Source organism: Podarcis liolepis, assembly GCF_965112155.1.
Source record: "Podarcis liolepis genome assembly, chromosome: 13".
Classification (NCBI taxonomy): domain Eukaryota; kingdom Metazoa; phylum Chordata; class Lepidosauria; order Squamata; family Lacertidae; genus Podarcis; species Podarcis liolepis.
The window spans coordinates 39,038,953-39,054,932 of NC_139573.1; the positions used below are offsets into that span (position 1 = coordinate 39,038,953).

Consider the following 15,980-nt stretch of genomic DNA (forward strand, 5'->3'; position numbering starts at 1 on the left):
TAATTGATAGAATTCTACAGGATGGGGTATTCGTGTATGGAAACAATTCAGATCCAATGATCTCCAGGCATGCACCTAAATGTGGTGGAGATATCAGGCGCCATCCTAGTGCCTAGGCATCTTCACTTGGTCAAAAGTGATTGAAAGCCAGGTGCAAAATTCACCTGGCCCCTGGCAAATGTCGGACACTGCACACAAACGTTTGGGCACCCTCTCTAACATCGATTCCATTGGCCATCTTCCAATCCTCTGGTTCTAAAAACGGGAAAGGCGATTTCTGGTGATGATACATATCTGAGTTAAAAGATGAGCAATTTCACATGTGACATTTCCAGATTTTGACTTCACACTTCAGTTGCTGTGCTTTCCTGGGTTCCAAAGTAGGTGGGACAATGTAAAAGAGCAAGGAAACAAAGCTGGTGGGTTAGATGGACCCAGAAGATGATGTGGTGGATCATCAGTGGATGATGATGATTTTTATTTTTTTTTACTACAAAAGAAGCATTCAGAAATATGATCACCCTCCCCTGCCAGTCTGAAATAGTTCAGTCCATTCTAATGACTCAGACAGCTACCCTCTCATTTCATTGCATGAGAAGATCAGGCCTCAGGTGACTTTGAAAGAGGATTAGACCAAGGCATGGCCTACATGTGCAGCGGAATAAGGGGGAAATATCCTAGAGCGCTAGAACAGATTGTACCATTTTGAACTGTAGATGGGAGAGTCACATTCTTTTCAGGGCTTCTTGATGTAAAACCACCACCTTCCCACATAGAACTTGGACGTGCATAAGCGCCACCTAGACCAAACTTGGGTCTCCTCTCCAGCTGTTTTAGGAAGTACAACTCCCATCATCCCTAGCTAGCAAGACCAGTAGTCCGGGATGATGGGAATTGTAGTCTAAAAACAGCTGGAGTGTTTGGGAAACACTGATTTAGACCCTTGGGAGGATGCATGGACATCAAGGAGCTGGGAGAGTCCACCTTATTCTGATCCTCTCCTCCACCTGTCCGCTGCACAGAGAATGAAGATGACTCTCAATTTGGAGGCTGTTCTGTTTTATGGGGTGTTTTGTGCTGTTATCGACCAGTGTTCTAAACTGTGATTTTAGTGTTTTAATCCGGACGTCACTCCAGAACTTTGGCTGTTGCGGGGGGAATGATAAACAGAGTAAATGAGCAAGCCAGTAAACAAAATATATCTCAGTAGTGTCTACTATCGCGTTGACCAGGGGTGGGGAACCTCAGGACCCCTGGGGATCCAATGTGGCCCTCCATATCCTTCTACCCAGCCTCCAAGACTCTTTCCAAGCCACAGGAAAGCTCTGCTCTGTGCAATGGTTTCGCCAGGTTGGAATGTGCTTCTGAGTGGTGATAACGCCTCTGTATGTGTGAATCTCTGACGTATCTGCGGCTGGAATTTAACCAGCTGCACAGAGGCCAGAGTCAACTTGAGAGGTCCGGAGGGTGGCAACACGGGAACAGGGCCTTCTCTGCAGTGGCTCCCTGTCTGTGGAATGCTCTCCCCAGGGAAGTTTGCCTGGCGCCTTCATTATAAACCTTTAGGTGCCAGGCAAAAACCTTCCTTTTTAACCAGGCCTTTGGTTGATCTGGTTTTACATCCAATGCCCTTTTAAATTTTGGATTTTTTGGGGGGGGACTATTGGATTGTTCTTTTTATTTTTATTAGTTATTTTGTGCTTTTATAACTTGATTTTATTCTGTGAACTGCCCTGAGACCCCCAGGTATAGGGCGGTATATAAATTCAGTAAACAACAACTCATTGCTCCATTTACTTCTTCCTTCGGCTCGAATCACCACTGACATGTGGTCCCCAGAAAGCTATCCATGACAGAATGTGGGATGAAAAGGTTTCCCTGCCCGGTGGTGTACTACACTTACTTTGCTTTCGATCGACAGCAGGATTCCAGGGGGTCTTTCCCAGTCCTGCCAGGAGACGAAAGGGATAGATACTGGACTGTTGTCGTGCAAATCATGAGGCTGCTGAGCTATGGTCCTCCCCTAGGTGATCAATCCCGGCCGTGGAGCCACAAGCTCTTTGGAACGCATTTTGTCATGTCAGAGTGCCATAATGGGATTATATGGCTACTTCGTGAAGATAGGGATACCACCCAAGCGAGCTCATCGTACCTGTTGTGGCTGGTCCATAATTTGTCGAGGCTCCTGGCTTATTGCACAACTGCACATGCTTGCTTGCTTCCCAAAATCTGTTGCAGCTCCTTTCAGCACCTTTCAGAAAGCAGCTCAGCACCTTTTCTGACGATAGGACTGCCTTTCCTTTATCCACAAATGTCACACATTTTTCTCTCTCAACCTAACAGCGTGTCGCACTGTTTAGAGATGTATGATTTCTCGTGGAGGCATGGAAAAATGTGTGCATGTAGCTTCTGGTGAGTAGGGGTCAGAGAGAGAAGGAGGGATTTAAATTTTGGGTAGCCTTAAACATTTTTAATATTTTGTCAGCAACAACTAACACCGGGGAGCCTCAGGTCGCTTGGATTTCTGACCCATTTTTGCTGGGTCTTAGCTCTGGGTGCTAATTTATGCCATGCGTAAGCAACAGCAGTTACCACTCACACCTCGCTCTGCGTGGGTACCAGTTTTACAGCTGGTGTGTGGAGGTGGTTATATCGAGAACAGCCAGGGGAGGGGTGACCCCGAAAAACCAGCGCTTGGTGTGGTGGTCACTGAAGAAGTTTCTGGGATCGAGGCAAAGAGCTGGACAATATAACAGGAGCCTGGAACTGCACAATGTATCTACTAATAAGGACATTCTTAGGACATGTGAGATCATTAGACATCCCTTGACAGAGATGCCAGGGCCTGAACTGGAAATCTTGTTTCCTGAAGGTGGGATGTTGCTGAGTCAGTTTTCCCGGGCTGTCTATGTTCGTTCCCCTCTGGGAATCGAAGGCATGGAACAACAGCCCCTTTGATAAACAGGCAGAATTAAGACTGTGATTGGCAACTCCTGTGACTGACAGGCAACATAAAGCCTTTGGATGGGTTACTCCCGATATAAACAGAACTAGGAGCCTAGCTGTCTCTCCACACCTGGTCAATAGAGCAGAAGGTTTCACCGGTGGCAATTCCAGCTTCAGAAAGTGTTATGTACTGAGTTGAATAGGATCCAAAATGCAGCAGTCTGCAGGAGCCACCCAATCCAGCTCCAGGTGGAAGTGAATCCGCAACCTGATTGGCCTACAGGAGAATCCCGTTATTAGCCAATCATGTGGGGGCCATTGTGTAAATAATGTATATAAAGCAGACACTTTGGGGGAACTTGCATTCCTCACTACTATGAACTGAATAAAGAGCATGAAATCCACTCTCGACTCTGAGTATATTTCAGAAAGTGACCTCAGGGAACCTGGACCACAAAACGCATATGGTCTGCATTTATCTGTGACTGACCACAGGCCCTGTCTTGCCAGGAATGGCAAACCGATGGTTCCCACACCAATTTTTGAAGCATTTTTCTAAACTGAACAAATAGTTCATAGAATCATAGAATTGTATAGCTGGGAGGGAACCCCAAGGGTCATCTAGTCCAACCCCCTTCAATGCAGGAATCTCAGCTAAAGCATCCACGGCAGCTGGCCATGCAACCTCTGCTTCAAAACCTTCAAGGAAAGAGACTCCACAACCTCCCGAGGGAGACCTTTTCACTGTTGAACAGCTCTTACTGTCAGAAAGTTCCAGATGTTGAGTTGGAATCTCCTTTCTTGTAACTCGAAGCCATGGGTTCGAGTCCTACCCACCAAAGCAGGAGAAAACAAGCTTGTTCCCTCAAATATCCCTTGAGATATTTGAAGATGTTGTTAAGCAAATAATTGCAGAGTGGGATTTAATACCCCCTCTTGGCGCTGAGGTAGGAAGATATAAGATATGAATTTTAATTTTTCCTCTGCTGAAAGCGATGCTGAGTGGGAATTCTGAGTTACAACCATATGGGGCTGAGGGTGTCCTGGCTTGTGGCTGATAGTAACTTGTTAATGGACCACAAGTGAGATCAACATAGGATCAAGTGTGAAATTGGAAAAGACAAGCTGAGCCCACGGAGGAATTATGGTTGCAGGCTGCTGTTGTTGCAGCGATACAAAGAAGTCATATCACCCATAGAATGGTACTTTTGGAGGGGTGGCTGTCAGTTCCATACTGGTTAGGCCAGAGACAGGGAATTTATGGCCTTCCAGATGTTGCTGGACTACAACTCCCATCACCCCTCACCTTGAACACACTGGCTCAGGCTGATGGGAATTAGTAAGTCCGACAATATCTGGAAGGCCACACAGTGGCATAGTGTGGGTTGCCAGTGCCCGGGGCTGCATGGAGGGGGGAGGGAAATGGACGGAGTACATTTGCATTCAACTGCAGAATGACGTCCGCGTCACCCAGGAGATTGTAGCCGCAGAGATAGGAAGAGTTGTTGCAGGGTTACTGTACATCTTTTTATTGTAGACAATACTTACTCCTTTTGTCTCAAACTCTCACTCCTTCTCCACCCCACTGCACTGGCACCTTGTTCATTCCAAAGCAGACTCTGACATGACTTTCTGGCGGAGGTGGACACCTTGTGTGGCCCTCCGGCTATTCTTGGACTCCAACTTCCATGGCCAGTGGTCAGTGTTGATGGGAAATGTAGCCCTACAACATCTGAAGGGCCACAGGGTCTCTGCAGCTTCCTTACAGAAACCGTAAGAGTTCAGATTTAAGGAAGGAAGAGGAAGCCTGTCAGCTTTTTGTTTTCCTGACTCCAAATGACAGCCCAAAGAGCGGTGAGATTAACTAGGAACCACCAATGGGGAACCTGTGACCTTCCCAGATCTTATTGGACTCCAGCTCCCATCACCTCCAGACCTTGTGTTCAATGGTCAGGGATCATGGCAGTTGTCATCCCCCCAAAAAATCTGGCAGGCTACAGGTTCCCTGTCTGTGGTGTAAGGTCGGTTCCTAATCTAGTTCATTCATCTCTTAACGCAAATGACACTTGAGTGCATTTATTATTATTATTTGACTGGCATGATGATGATGCGACTCTGTTTGCTCAATGATGAAAGGGGCGGCGGATGACCTGCTCTTCTCCTCCTATCTGGTCACCCCGCACCATCTCACTGCCCCTTTCGCTGCAGGTCCTGGGATCTATCCAGAGCTGCGCTCCCTCGACATCCTCCTGACCCGCGGATTCCCGGCCCAAAACAACCAACCAACCCGAGACACACACACTTGCAATCTCCATAATTGGGCAGCGGGGGGAAAGAGAGCGAGAGCCAGAGAGCTGTGAAGAAGGCCTGGAGCAGACAAGCCAAGCCAAGCCAAACCAAACCAAACCAAACCAAACCACAAGCCTCTCCAGGGCGGCCCGATCCGTCTTCCTCCCCAGAAGAATGACCGCTACGTCGATCTGAACGAAGGCGCGGGGTGGCGTCGCGAGGAGCTCGCTTTCCAATAAGTGGCCCAACCAAAGCAACGTAGCCATTCCTTTCCCCCCTGCATTTTTTGGTAAAAACCAATCAGGGGCGCAGGCAGGGAGACCACCTGCTTCTAAGACACGGGGACCAGCTCCGGGGTCTTCCCCACATCAATATTCTGCCCACCACGCCTAATCCTCCCACCTGCCCCTCTCCCGCCTCAGTTCTCCGCCACCGTCTTCTCTCCCTCGCTGCGCCTTGACCACCATCACCCTTTTTACGCACGCTCTCTCTTTCTCTCTTTTGCTCGCTCCATCGCTTTCGCTCTTTCCCTAAGTCGCTCCCCGCGTTACCCTCCTTTTCTCTCCCCCCCCCGTCTCACTCGCTCTCCCCTCCCCCTCCCCGCTTCCTCCCCCCACCCCTCCTTCCCACTATTAGTATTCCACTCGCGTCCCTGCTCCTCGCAGGAGCGCTTTTGCTGCAGCGCTCCCGACGCCGTTGGTTGGCTGGCTGGCTGGTTGGGTCGGCTTCTTCCTTGGCAGCCGGGTCGGGTCGGAGCCAGGACGAGGGGTTGGGGTGTGCTTGCTCGCTTTGCCTGTGGGTCTTCGCTTGCCGCCGCTCCATCTTCGCCCCCTCCCCAAGGCCTTGGCGGGGCTCCCGTTGGGTCTGATCCGGGATCTGTATGGAGCCCAAACATTAAGGGGACTGGGGGAGAGCCTGCAGCCTCCCCCCGCGCGCCTTTGCCCCCCCAACTGGGCACGCGGAGGAGAGAGAACAACCAGCTGCGCCAACGTTGCCGGAGAAAAGCGCGCAGGGGATGCTGCCTCCACGACGACCCCCACTTTGGTGAGTGTGTGGATAAAGGGGTGATGAGGATGGCTGGGTGGTGGTGGGGTTTTGGGGTGGTGGGGTGGGGTGGGAGTATGCAGCCCGAATGAAAGGGCGCTCTCATCTATCTAAGGATGGGAAAAGGCTAGATTGGGGCAGGGATTCATTGCGGTTCATACACGATATGGAAGGAGGAAGGGGCGCGCAATTGATTCTTAGGAGGAGTAAGGGGTGAGATTGGGACAGTGATTCAGTGCGGGGGGAGGTAGGTGGGACTGATAGGACAGGAGCAAAGGTAAGGGGGATGATGGATGGAAGTTGCTATGGAAACGGCACCATCTTACCCCCCCCCCGCCGCCAGAAAGATGCTGCTTTGCTATCTCTCCCCCCCCCCCATTGGCCTGGTAGCCTAACCCTCCTCCCACTGTACCCAGCTCTCCCAGTTCCAGCTAGCCCCCATTTAATCTAACGTTGTCGTCGCCAAAAATATGTCTCGTAAGCTTTCACTTACTCTGTCCTCTAAAGAGCCCCCCTCTCAGGTTTAGCCCCCTCCCCTTCATTGCCTGCTCCCATAGCAACACACTTTGCTTTCCCCTCAAGCTGTGCTTATTACTCAGGCCCGATGCCACACCTCCACAATGGGCAGGGTGTGTGTGTGTGTTGTGTGTGTTCCTCTGCTGATGAGCCCCATACATCCCCATCCAGGCCTGGTTCCAATAAATGCGTCTTTCCGCTCTTGCCTCCATTACCTCAGGCCTCCCCACAGTCAGGTTCCCTCTCACCTTATGCTCTGGCTTTCTCTGGAATTGCCTCCCTACTGTCAATAGACCCAACTCCTTTCTTTTCTCTCCTTGAAGCAACCCCCCCTCTGTTTCAGGGCCAAACCCCTCTTCACTTATGTGTCACAGGGGACTATTTGAAGTCATTCCTGGTCCTCCATTCCCCCCTTAAACTTACCCACGCCCAAGATTCACGAAACCCACAGATTCCCACAAGAATATTATGTGCCAACATATTCCTAATGACCTGCCCTCCCACCTTGACAGACTAGGCCTTCCCCAATCCTGCCATGAGGTTTAAGCATATTGAACCCATGACCTCACCCACATAGTGAGTATATACCCCAAATGAGGCCTACCTGCTTCCCTGTTCCAAGGGGGCTGAGCTCCCCTTCTTATAACACTACCTGGTTTCCCTGCACTGTTGGGTTTAACACCTGCTGAGTTTCCTCCTCCTCTCCACTGATGACCCTTAAATACTTCTTTTGCATAACTCTTAATCATGCCAGTCTGAGCTATTTGGTTCCCCTCCCATCTCGGTCCCCACTGGCTTCTGTGTCCCCTCACCCCTTCCCACCCCACCTCATGCACTTATCTGGGTGCAAATTATTTCAAGGATCCTAAACCCCTCTCCCCGGAGGGCTCTGTCAACACTCCTCTGTACCCCAATGGAAGGGAGCATATTGGCTTGTAAGCCCAGCTATCCCCATTCCTTATTTGTGCTTCTTCCTCTTCTAGGAGTGCAAGTGGGCTTTCTGCTTCTCTTGTCCAGGGGGGTGGGATTCTGACCCAAGAAAAAAATGTAGGCTCCCCCCCCCCACTCAACCGTCAAATTGTGGCTCCTCGTGTCCTGCCGTTCGGCATTAAGCACTCAGGCCACGAGGCAAGTCCAACAGACATGTGGCAAAAAATAATAATCTGTGGTTCCGTAGTCTCTTTAATGGCAGTTGTGCGATGCAATCTTTTGATTAAAGCAATGTTTAAAGCAAGTTAATTTTCCAGACATTTCTGTTGTTTTCTGTTCATCGAAGTAGCAAAAGATAAAAAATACGAAAGGGTAAATACTGAGCCTCTCAGATCGTGATGATGTAGGCCTTTATTCTTTTAAAATAACTAGGTTCTGTGGGCCTGCCTCAGCCCCCTTGAAATCTTCCCCTGCTCCCACCCCATCAGCAAACCCTATGATTCCTATGCCCCACAATCTACAATCCGGTCCCTGCTAGTCCTAGCCTTGTTGGGTTGCATTCCCACATTGTACCAATCCACCTTTCGCCTTAAACTATTTAAGCTTGCTGAGACATGGTGGTGTTGTATGGGTGGCCAACCCCCTTCCACAGTGAAACCTCTGTCTTACAAACAGGAGGTGAGGAAGGTCACCTGTGCTACTTCAAAGTGCAGGTAGGAGCTGAATGCTCCTCCATACTGAAAATAATAATAATAAACCCAAGTTCTTCTGTATGTAAAATTAATGGAGAAAGCTAGGCCTGAACCCTTCACCCTGACACCATAGTTTTCTACATGAAGGGACTTACTAATTTGTATGGAGGAGCACCCACTCACATGGGCCTGTACCTGCAGTCTGAAGTGGTACAGTCAAGACACAGGTTTACCTCCACGTTTGTGGGAACTAGGCCTACGTGTCTAGAAGCTTCAGAACAAGCTGTTTGTTGTCATGGTTACCTTACAGACTGCGAGTGGGATATTGGTGCAAGGGAATTTGAGGGGACTGGAGATAGTGGAATTGCAAACCGATGCCATTAACATTGTGGGTGGGGGAGCCTCTGCAGGGGTTTTAAGGTTGCTGTAGATGCTTGGACTGAGGAGCGGATATGGAGGTGCTGTTCTGGTTTGTGAGGAGCTGCGGGTGCTAGGATTTGAGGGGTTCATTTGGGGGAAGCGTCACACCCTCTGAGTCTTTCTGGCAGCGCAATGCTCCTTTGATGCCTCCCTTTTCTCTTCTGTGCTCAGTTAGCATGTTGGCGATGTGGCCCATTCCATGTGCAATTGTCCCCGCAAACAAATAACCCGGAAGCAGTGGAGGGTTAATTGAAGTGTGGACTCTGAGATTGGTTTTGAGTCACTGCAGTACCAATGAGATTATGATAACAGATTAGAGGATCCTACAGGTGTAGGTAAGAATGAAGCTGCCGAAGTGGAATCCCATAATTGATTGCTTGGGGATGGCTATGTTTTGCAAGCATGGGGTGCGGCGAAATTTTGTATGTGCTTCTGTGTGAGTTGACTGTGAAAGAGGTTAACACAAGGGACATTTCGGGAAATAAAGACACGAGAAGCAGGCTAGGACTTAATTAGGCAGGTGGTGTATCTTACGCGGTACAGTCTGATGTGACTGGCAGGTCTTCCATACTCCTGTTCCCTGGGATTTCTGGGGGGTCGGGGATGGGGAAAAGAGGGTCATGATTGCACACAGCGACTCTCCTTCCTCTTCGGCAGAAGGGAACAGGGAGCTCCGTGTTTGTGCCTTTGTGCATGTGCAAATACGGCAATGGAAGATCAAGGAAGCCGTTTGGCAAAGGTCACATTTGAGAGGGATGCCGGTGCGGTGCATTTGTGCAGAGCACACATCAGTTGCTGCTGAAGACAGGTGGGGAAAGAGGCCTAGGCAGATGTTGCTTTTGCTCCTTAATTTCCGGTAAGTTCATTGTTGACAGGAGAATGTTGGGGACAGGCAGTTGGGGAGGTATCATGAAGCTTTGGGGATTAATCTGTAGTGCAAACAGTTGACTTGTTAACTGCGAATTTATACCATGAGCTTAGGCCTGTACTTGTAAATTTAATTAGATCCCTCAGCTTTGGTGTGTGTGTGAGTGAGTATAATATATATTCAGAGTAAGAATTATATACATATATAAACTCTACATGGCTACAGCTGCCAGAAAAGGTGGCCAAGAAGCTCTGATAGAAACTGTTACCATGGCAATGGGAAGGAAGAGAATGGGGATGGAAGGAAAAGGAATGAGAACCCATTTAGTTTCTGCCCCAGAAGTGTGCTGCCTTCGCTGCCCACCCCCACCCCCCAAAATTCTACTCCGATGTACAAAACAGTTCGCATTAGTCTCCGTGGTGGGACTAGGGGAAGAGGGAGGGCGATGTGAATTTCTTTCTCGTAGAAGGTGTGCGGAGGAAACAATCTGCCGCTGCGTGAGTGTGTGTGAAAAGGACGGAAGTGGAAGGAACCATGTTGTATTTATTCGGTGCAGAAACAGGGAGAAAGTGTGGTGTGTTAAGGAGTGGCAGCCGTATAGGAATGCAGGAAGGTGCCCTCCAACCTTTCTCCAATGAAAAATAGGGACATCCCGTTCCATGATAATAATTTTATTATTTCTACCCCAACCATCTAACTGGGTTGCCCTAGGTTGTTCCACCACATATAGAGACATAATAAAACATCGAACATTTTTTTAAAAAACTTCCCCATACAGGGCTACCTTCAGATGTCTTCTAAAAGTTGTATAGTTACTTATGTCTTTGGCTCGGGGGCGGGGGGGACGCATAACCCTCCAACATTTCTCCTATGTAAATAGGGACGCCCGAAAGAAAAATGGGACATTCCGGGATCAAATCGGAAACTGGGATGGCTTCTGTAAATCTGGGACTACCCCTGGAAAACAGGGACACTTGGAGGGTCTGTGGTAGGTCAGGCCACATGTCCATCGGGGGCAGGACTGCCCACATTGACTGACAGCCACTCTCTAAGGCAGAGGCTGTTTCCCATCATCTGCTCCCTGATCCTCTTTAACTGGAAATGGCAGGGAGTGATTCTGGGATCTTCAGAATGCAAAGTTTTTGCTTTCTTATCACTAAGCTGGAGCCCCTTCTCCAAGAGGTGTGACTTATAGTAGACTGTGAGGATTTGGAAACTAGCCACTCACCTGCAGTTACTGAGACCCCTAGCTAAGCAAATCTCCCCTTAGGGAATGTGGGAGGCTATCTGTGGCTACTAACCCCGATGGGTTTCTGCCTCCGCTGCCAGAGGCTATCATCCTTCTGACTCCAGTTGCTGGACGCTGCAAGAAGGAAGAGTCCTGGTGTGTTTGGGAGCTTTGTTTGGGGCTTTCCGCAGGCAGCTAGCTGCCCACTGTGAGGACAGGACGATAGACTGTGTCCAATTCTGAGCACCGCAATTTTATCCCTGGAAAATAGGGACCACATGGAGGGTCTGGAAAAAAGTGACAGTCTGGGAGAAACCATGTGATCTGTCAGCCTAACCTACCTCTCAGGGTTGTAAGGATGAAGTGAAGGGGGTTAGAACACCATACTTGCGTTCCTTGCATGAAAGGCAGGAGGATATATGCAATGTCCTAAAAAGCCAAACAAACAGTGACTTTCACAACAGCCTAGCACATGAAAATATAAGAGGGAGGGCTGGGTTGGGCTATATTATTATTAAAGGTAAAGGGTAAAAGGACCCCTGACCATTAGGTCTAGTCGTGACCGACTCTGGGGTTGCGGCGGTCATCTCGCTTTATTGGCTGAGGGAGCCAGCATACAGCTTCCGGGTCATGTGGCCAGCATGACTAAGCCGCTTCTGGTGAACCAGAGCAGCGCACGGAAACGCCGTTTACCTTCCCGTCGGAGCGGTACCTATTTATCTACTTGCACTTTGATGTGCTTTCAAACTGCTAGGTTGGCAGGAGCAGGGACCGAGCAACGGGAGCTCACCCCGTCGTGAGGATTCGAACTGCCGACCTTCTGTTCGGCAAGCCCTAGGCTCTGTGGTTTAACCCACAGCGCCACCCGCGTCCCTATATTATTATTACTTATTATTATATTTCTGGAAGCAGTTGGAAAAGCTTGCCCTCCTTTATTTCTGCATGCCAGGCTGCTGTGATGATCAGGGGTCTGGAAATCAAGCCTTATGAGGAGCGGTTGAAGGAGCTGGGTAGGTTTAGCCAGGAGGCTGGTAGCCATCTTCCAATATCCCCAGGGCTGCTTTGGAGGGTAGGACTCAAACCCATGTCTTCAAGTTACAAGAAAGGGCGTTCCGGCTAAACGTATGGGAAAATTTTCTGACAGTAAGAGCTGTTTCACAGTGGAGCGGTCTTCCCTTGGGAAGTTGAGGACTCTCCTTCCCTGGAGGTTCTTAAGCAGAGGTTGCTTTAGCTGAGATTCCTGGTTTGCGAGGGGTTGGACTTAATGGCCTTTAGGGTCCCTTCCAACTCTATGATTCTATGACTAGAGGGACTCCTGGCCTGATCTGGCAGGGCTGTTCTTCTATGTTCTTCCCAGATGTGTACGTAGCATTTGTGCCATCGTGGCAAGGACGTATTATATCATGGAAATCGTTCTGAACTGAAATGATAACGGTTGCTATCAGGACGCCAGTTGCCTACGAAAGTGACCTGTTTTTTATTCCTTGGACCGTGCAGAACTGGCTCCTGGGAATTGGAAACGTTTCCGCAGGTCTGATTGTTATTCACAGCAGGACTGCCACTTAAGCAATTTGTAACTGGTTGTATTCAATGTTAGTCATACTCAGAAGTAGGCCCATTGAAATTAATGGGCGTAGCTAACTGGGGTCATTCAGTTCAGCGGGTCTACCTTGAGCAGAACTTGGTTGGATACAACCCCGTAGGAATTTAGAAAACATTATAAATTATCATCCCTTCCTGCGATGGGGAGCTGTGGATCAACTTTATGGCAAGATCACCACGTGGAATTTGGGTCTGACTCGGGTCCCTTGATTTTCCTAATGGGTTAGTCATTTTGTAGCACTGGTTTTTTTGGGATGTGTGTGTACATGTGCATACATGCATCATCATCATCATCATTATTACTATTATTTTTATTATTTGAGTTTATATACTGCCCTGTAACCAGAGGTCTCAGAGTGGTTCACAGAAAAGATCACAACATATATAATCAGAATAAAAACAACAACCCAATAACACCCCCCTGAAAAGAGCCACATTATAAAAGGGTATAGGATGTCCATCAGGTCAACCAAAGGCCTGATTAAAAAGGAAAGTTTTTGCCTGGCACCTAAAGGTGTATAATGAAGGTGCCAGGTGAACTTCCTTGGGGAGAGCATTCCACGAACGGGGAGCCACTGCAGAGAAGGCCCCGTTCTCGTGTTGCCTTCTCTCGAGGAGGAAGCACACAAAGAAGGGCCTTAGAAGATGATCTCAGGGTACGGGTAGGTTCATATGAAGAGAGGCGTTCCTTGAGGTATTGCGGTCCTGGGCTGTTTAAGGCTTTATAGCTCAAAACCAGCACTTTGAATTGGGCCCAGAAACTAATTGGTAGCCAGTGCAGTCGGTCCAGGATCGGTGTAATATGCTCAAACCGTCTTGCTCCAGTGAGCAACCTGGCTGCTGAATTCTTCACTAGCTGATGTTTCTGAACTGTCTTCAGAGGCAGCCCTACGTATAACGCATTGCAGTAATCTAACCTTGAAGTTACCAGAGCATAGACAACATTACAGTGGTACCTCTGGTTAAGTACTTAATTCGTTCTGGAGGTCCGTTCTTAACCTGAAACTGTTCTTAACCTGAAGCACCACTTTAGCTAATGGGGCCTCCCGCTGCTGTAGCGCCGCCGGAGCACGATTTCTGTTCTCATCCTGAAGCAAAGTTCTTAACCCGAGGTACTATTTCTGGGTTAGCGGAGTCTGTAACCTGAAGCGTATGTAACCTGAAGCGTATGTAACCCAAGGTACCACTGTAGTTAGGCTATCCCTGTCCAGGTAGGGGCATAGCTGGGCCACCAGCCGAAGCTGATGGAAGGCACTCCGGGCCACTGAGGCCACCTGAGCCTTGAGCCAGTGCCCTGAAAGAAGCATAGTAAACAGAATGATACCACATGGCCAGTGGAATACGCTCCTTTCCTTCTCAGTGGCCACAAGAGGTCACAGGATTTGCAAGTGGTCATTGCAAACTATTAAACCAAAAGTAGTCAGATCATTAGGATCTGTTTGGATCCTGCACAGATGCCTTTAGGAGAACATCAGGGGGCCCTTCCCTCTCCCCAGAAAATAAATCTAGGATTTTCCACTTGTCCCAAGAAATAGAAAGGCCCTTTTCAAATGGCATAGGAATACGTTGGCTGTAGCTGGGATGCTGAGCATTTGCCTTGGCATGGCAACTTGCTTGGCATTTAGAAAGAGCTCCAGTGGTGAAAGGGGTTAGAGCAGGGTTTCCCAAACTTGGGTCTCCAACCATTTTTGGACTACAGTCCCCATCACCCCTGACCACTGGTTCTGCTAGCAATGGAAGATGGGAGTTGTAGTCCAAGAACAGCTGGAAACCCAAGTTTGGTTAAAGATAGTGAGCTGGGTGGCAGAAGGAAGGGTGGCACACAGCTGTTGAGAAGGGACAGGGCAGAAGATGGATGGAGAAGCTTGTGGACTTCCAGATGTTGATGATGGACTACAACTCCCATTGTCCCTGACCATTGGCCATGCTGGGCTGGGACTGAATGGAGCTGGAGTCTGTCCAATAACATTCTGGAGGGCCACAGGTTACCCATCCCAGACATAGATTAAAGGACAGGAAATCGAATGGCAGTAGGGAGCAGGTGGCGCTGTGGGTTAAACCACAGAGCCGAGGACTTGCCGATCAGAAGGTCGGGGGTTCGAATCCCCGTGACGGGGTTCCTGCTCTTGCCAACCTAGCAGTTCGAAAGCACGTCAAAGTGCAAGTAGATAAATAGGTACCGCTCCGGCAGGAAGATAAACAGCGTTTCCGTGCACTGCTCTGGTTTGCCAGAAGTGGCTTAGTCATGCTGGCCACATGACCCGGAAGCTGTACGCCGGCTCCCTCGGCCAATAAAGCGAGATGAGTGCCGCAACCCCAGAGTCGGCCACGACTGGACCTAATGGTCAGGGGTCCCTTTACCTTTACTTTTAGGGAAACTGGAGGATATGTATTGGAGAGGGGAACTGAGCTGTGGAGTGGCATTTTTAGCCCAGAACTGAATTCAGATCCTAGCTCATGCCATGTCATAGACTGCCCTCAAACAAATCCCTCTCTATCTTGGAATCCACTGCTTTTTTTGTGTGTGTGTAAAACAAGTGCAACAGCTATCTGGGATGGTGGGGGGGGGGGGGAGGAACTGGGGGACAAAGCATGCAAAAGCTCTTTTGCTTTCTAAAGGAATATTACCGTATTTTTCGCTCTATAAGACGCACCAGACCACAAGACGCACCTAGCTTTTGGAGGAGGAAAACAAGAAAAAAAATATTCTGAATCTCAGAAGCCAGAACAGCAAGAGGGATCGCTGCGCAGTGAAAGCAGCAATCCCTCTTGCTTTTCTAGCTTCTGGGATTGCCGCGCAGCCTGCATTCGCTCCATAAGACGCACACACATTTCCCCTTACTTTTTAGGAGGGAAAAAGTGAGTCTTATAGAGCAAAAAATACGGTATATTGTTATGCAAATGTATGAGCAGGAATTGATAAATTGGTAGCTAGTGGATAAGGGGCAAGGGGGGAAATTTAAAATTTAAAAATTGTAAATTGAATATAAGGAATGAACTGTGAATTAGAGATAAATGTGTAATATCAAGCAGCAATGGGGGAAAGTAGGGACACATCTAGGATGAAGAGTGGGAAGTCAACTTCTGGGAGAAATTGTATTAAATTTGATGTAATGGAGTAGTGATTCTTTAAAAATTTGGAAAACTAATAAATATCATTTGACAAAAAAAGGAACTGGGGGACAATGCCATTTGCAGGTAGCCCTGAATGAAGCAGAAAATGGAGTAGAGATTTTTTGGGGGGGCAGAAACAGTGGGGGGCTGCCTCATGTTTTACAGGTTGTTGAAAGTCAGCTGCGTATGATAAAAGAAAGTAGAGGCAGAAGTAAATTTTGCAGCAGCAGAATCTTTGGGGAAATGTTGGAGTTTGTGTGTGGAAACATTGATTTTCAGAAACTCAGGTTTGAGGGTTAGGGTCAGTGTTTTGCCATCTTAAAAATAACAA

At 48.7% G+C, this 15,980-nt stretch overlaps 1 protein-coding gene across 2 annotated transcripts in view; it reads left to right on the forward strand.

Moving 5' to 3' along the window:
- Window positions 1–5,874: 5,874 nt before the first annotated feature.
- The window catches only part of LRRC4B (leucine rich repeat containing 4B), a 145,147-nt gene continuing 135,041 nt past the window's right edge, over window positions 5,875–15,980 (forward strand). Inside the window, exon 1 of one of the 2 annotated variants that reach the window (XM_083469805.1) lies at window positions 5,875–6,279. The gene's annotated coding sequence lies outside the window, so the exon portion shown is untranslated. Of the gene's footprint in view, window positions 6,280–9,231; window positions 9,694–15,980 lie in introns of those variants that run through there. The other variant, XM_083469807.1, reaches the window with a different exon arrangement.